At 46.4% G+C, this 4,882-nt stretch overlaps 1 long non-coding RNA gene across 1 annotated transcript in view; it reads left to right on the plus strand.

Annotated features, from left to right (window-relative positions):
- Window positions 1-3,120, plus strand: part of LOC106898805 — a 4,566-nt gene extending 1,446 nt beyond the window's left edge. The window contains exon 2 of the long non-coding RNA XR_001413978.1: window positions 3,024-3,120. This is a non-coding gene — a long non-coding RNA (uncharacterized LOC106898805). The remainder of the gene's footprint in view (window positions 1-3,023) is intronic.
- Window positions 3,121-4,882: the final 1,762 nt, after the last annotated feature.

Here is a 4,882-nt window from a genome sequence, read left to right on the forward strand (position 1 = left end):
GCTCTTAAACCAAAAACACCTTCGGCTTATCTTTTTTTTTCTTTTTTTTTCTTTGGGGGGAAGAAGCGGGGGGGGGGGGGCGGGGGGGGGGGGGGTTGTGCCTTCAGTGCAGGATTGAGTTTGAGGAGCACTTCTGCAGCAGTTCTGGCATAAACAAATCCTGGCACCACCTCCTCTTCACTGACAGTCCCTGTCCTCCATCAGCCCTTCGCCTGCGCTGCCACAATTGCTCTGAGGTGGGGATCTGGGAGGTTATGTCGGGAACTGATGCTGAGAGACAAGTGAGGCAAATCCAAAAATACAAGAGCAGAGAAGTCTCTGCAGCCTGGATCAGGTCCTCAGCCTTCCTCACTGTGTGGCCCCCCCAAGCAGATGTAGTGCCCCAACCCAGAGTGCAGCAGAAGCCAGGGGAGAGCCACTGCCTGGCAGGCAGCTGGGGACCCATCATCAGGAGAGACCCTTTGGCACGTGACGCCCCCCCGACACACAGAAACTGTACTGGTCTTCTGTCATTGAGACATGGCCAACAGCACTGGTAAAGTGCTTTGTGTATGATGGTAAGCCATAAACTGGGACTGAGGGCACATACTTAAATAAATCCTGCTTTCCCCAGATCCGGGTGTACCAGAAAGGGGTCAGAGATGTGGCTTGGGCAACTGGGAGTGTTGCCAGCAGCAGCCAAAACACACTCCCCCCATTAAGTGATGCACTCCCGGGCAAAAGCAACATGCCTTTTCCTCTTCCTCAGCAAAGCCAGGCCAGACCCTGCTCAGGCTTGCACCAGTTTTGCTGGCACACGTGAAGAACCAGCGCAGCACTGACTGCAAGCTCTGTAACCTCCGAGAGGCCAAACGAGGCTCAGGCTAAACGTGCCTGTGCCCAGAGTGATGCAGAGTTGACCAAACTGGTTGTGCATCACTTCCTCTCCAAATAAATTCTGCATATGGCCTGCAGTCTATACAGGTCAGTTGCCAGCTGATTACAGCGCGTTGCCACAGGAGCCAGTGATGATTTAACTGAACTGATTTAATGCCAGTGCCAGACAAGCAGGTCCTATAATTGTATGCAGATTTGCTGTGCGAGTCCCTCTCAGACCTACTTCATCTTCATGGCAAGCTAGCTAATAGAAATAGTAAGAATCATGATCCTTATAAAGCCGTTTATTTGCCCGGAGATTTTTTTTTCTTTTACTTATAATTGAAACAAAGCCAAATCTTTTCCAGTTCCTTGCTCTGGAGTGACAAAGAAATATTCTCATTATTGAAATGAGGTTTCTCCCTGCTTCACTTTTAGGCAGTTAGCTTTGTCTAGCCAGGGAGCCTACTCAGCCAGTACCCTCCTTTGTCAACAGACAAATTAACTCCAGACAGCAGCTCTGGTCTTCAGCACCTTTGGAGGAGTATTTAATGTCCATTAGCAAGAGAGCAGGCAGTGACTAAACAGCTAACTTATGAGTCTCAGGAAGAGACCTAGCATGAGGTGGGATGCAGTGAAGCCACGATCTTATTTTTCTCAAATGCAATTTGGAAGATCAGATCTAATGTTTGACTCACTAGATGGTGCTTAAAATTAGCAAAACATTAGTTTTTCAATGATATATGATTTGCTGGGAACTGATAATACATTTTTAATCATGTGCAGCATTTAGACTTTAAATTAAATTTAGATTTCAGGCTTTTAGTAAATCTTCTGTTAAAATCATTGCTGTACCACAGCAGACAGTCTGCAATAAAAAAGAAAATTCAGAGGTGTGCTGTGAAAAATGTTGGCTTCCATGCTTGCAGGTATTTTTTTCCTATACAAAGCTGAAAAATGGTCTAAATTGCAATGCCATGTTCCGTGTAATCTTGCAAGTAGGCCATCAGTTAATAAACACTTCAATTACCATTGTAAATTTTCCCAATTATTTTTTAAGAGTAAAGGTTATAAAAAGAGTTGCACAAGTAAAATTAGGCTCATTAGTAACAAGTGGTCGACTGTAAAATATTCATTACAAAAATCCACAGTGGAGGATTTCTAAGCTACACTTTGTTCCAGAAGAAATCAGTGCAGTCCAGACAACAGAGCAAACGCTTCAGATACTTGATAATGTACCACATGAACAAATATAGCAAAAATGAGCCAAATGATGAATGTAATAGGAATGATGTAGCACATAGTTTTTCTAGAAACTACTAATTAGAGAGATCATATTGATTTGAGCTGTCTTGTAAAAATCATTTTACTAGAGTCTGTACTTCATCCTTGAATAATCATTCACAATAGTATTTGGGTCACCCCATCTATTTAAAGCAAAGGATGTTTTGCCCAGGAAGGCAGTCAGTAAGAAGAAAACAGTAAGAGGGAGACATTTTCTTGCAGCTAAAAGCAATGTAATGGTGAGATCATGTCTGTGTATAAAAGTGCAGGAGAAAGTTACCGGCTTGGATGAGGTGGGCTGAAGCTGTGAAGTTTCCAATTTGGCAGGGGGAGGCTGGGGACGCACATGCCTTTAAGCACGGTCTGGGTGTGAAGGAGATGGAGATGCCCACAGGACACTCTGCCCCCTGGGAGCTGGTGGAGCAGGAAATCAGCGCAGGGCAGTGCGTCCCCCTGGCCCCCCAAAGGGGTCTACAAACCCTCCACATGCTGTATCCATCCATGTGCCACCCAGCAAAGGTCTGTGTCTGGGGACAATGCTGGCAAGAGACTGGCTGAGTGCAAGTCTCCATCTGCCACCGGGGAGAAGAAGAGGTGCAGTGTGATCAGGAGTCAGAGCAGGGATCCCAGCCAAAACCTGCTGCAAGGCCATGTCTGCTAAGCCATGGCTACGTGGCAGTTTGCTGTGGTTTTGAGGAAAATGAAGAGGAAAGAAGGGAATACTGTTGACATACCTGGGTTGGAGGTGCCCTGCCCCACTTGGGTTACAGCAGAACTAAAAACATCGATGAGAGAAAGCATCATTTGTCAAATTGTGAAAGGCAAAGTGAAATAGTCTTTCAATCAGCCTGTACCTCATTTGTTTCCTCTCTTTTTTTTTTCAGGTTTCCTTTCATTTGCGTCCTGTGAAGACATTGCTCTCTCAGTGGGTTAGACAAGACATTGCCCGGTGAATAAAAACCAAGTTGGGAAAGTTTTTAACTTGGCCTCCTGTTTCAGAATGACTGCAGTGGGATGAGTCAGGCAATGCAGCTGCAGGATAATGAAGGTGAATGTGTATTTTAACGAGCCCATTTCAGAGCAGACTTCCTAATGGCCTTCACAGAGCTTCACAGCAGAGGGCAGTTTTCACCTTCTCCTTGAGGGTCCACCTGTTCCCCAGACAGCCTGGCAGCACCAGAGATGCTCCTCATTGAGCCCTTGTTTTTTCTCTCCTGGGCAGCCAGTGCTGCCCACACTGCAGCAGGGAGAGAGAGGGACCTGCAGCCCCTGCCAAGGGGGACCTTCATTCTGCATCCAGCTCAGGGCTGCTCAGTGGTGGCTCCTGACTTGGTACAGTGAGACCTAGCTGAAGCTGCTCTGCTCGCAGGTCACTTCTGCATGTGTGGAGGTCCCCCTCACTATAAAAGGAATATTTCTGACCCCCATGAAGCCCTCCTGCCTCCCCAAGACTTTGTGCCTGGTTGAACTGGGTTCCCCAACTTTATTTCCTTGGGTACATCTAGTGGCAAAAGGTGCAGATTTGGGCTGTATGACCACTGATGGCAGGAGAGCTGGGACTTACTTACCCTTCTGTTTGTGGTTGGATACACCCAGCAGCTCCCAGCTCTGCCCCCACAGCAGACAGCCCAGTCCACCCCAATGTGTTTTCTGTGCTCCTAATGATACATGGACCCAGTCCAAAACCAGTATAACTGGGTTACATACCTCAGGTCTAAGAAAATTATAAGGAAATGGAGACTGGCTCCCCATGTTGCAATGGTCTCTTAATGCATTTACTTGTAATTAGAATGGATTTTTTTTTTCTATAGGGGTAGAAATGTAAGGAATAACCAGTGCTCTGGGACCACAGAGGAGAAAATGCAAATGACATTTACCTCTATTAGGACACCATATAGATGAAGTAAAGCTAAGAGCTGGTTGCAGGGGTCTCTCTGAAATCAAGGGGCTTTTCACATAAACTGGTTAGGATTCAGCTCTTACATCGTCTTCCATTCCCTAATTCACATTCAAGCAAATGCTTTCTAAGATATAGACTGTTGCTTAGCAAAATAAAGCTTACAGTGTAATCAGCTGCAGTTACTGCTGTTACTCTATGAGATGATGAGAGCCTGATGTCCACACTCAATCACTGAACGTGTTCCTAGAATCTGTGCAGTATTGCAACATAGAGTTGCCTAGGTTGGAAGGGACATTTCAGATCATCGAGTCCAACCATCATCATCGTCATCACCATTAGCAGCAGCAACATGTTACCTAGTGACTCCGGGCATGGTCTGTCCATGATCTGCAACTCTCAGGCTTACCTTTGGGACTGAAAGCATTGCACCTACACCTACTGCTCCTATTCCATTTGCTCACAAGCACTCAGGTTTGAGAGTGGGAGAGACAGCTAAGGGAGAGCACCCAAGTCCTCAAACTGGGTGGAGTGCAGCTGGAATGAATTGCAGGTGATGAAGGATGGATGGTGGATGGCAAACCACCATGTTGGGGTGGGGGCTTTTTGTCTTAATGACTTCTGACTGAATAAAGCCATGCTGGATCTTGGCAAAGGCATTGATGGGGATGTGTTTTATTCACCCTCCTAATCTTCATGAGTTACTGAATGGTGCGTGACTAGCAAGCCTCACCAACCATTATCAGGCTGCACTCAGAGCCAGTCCATAGTGGTGTAAAGTGCTGGTGGCCCTACTCACCAAACAGGGAGAGACACATCTCCCTCCAGACTAGACTCAGTCTCTAA

The sequence above is a fragment of the Calidris pugnax genome, unplaced genomic scaffold (genome assembly GCF_001431845.1).
Source record: "Calidris pugnax isolate Ruff unplaced genomic scaffold, ASM143184v1 scaffold188, whole genome shotgun sequence".
Lineage (NCBI taxonomy): Eukaryota > Metazoa > Chordata > Aves > Charadriiformes > Scolopacidae > Calidris > Calidris pugnax.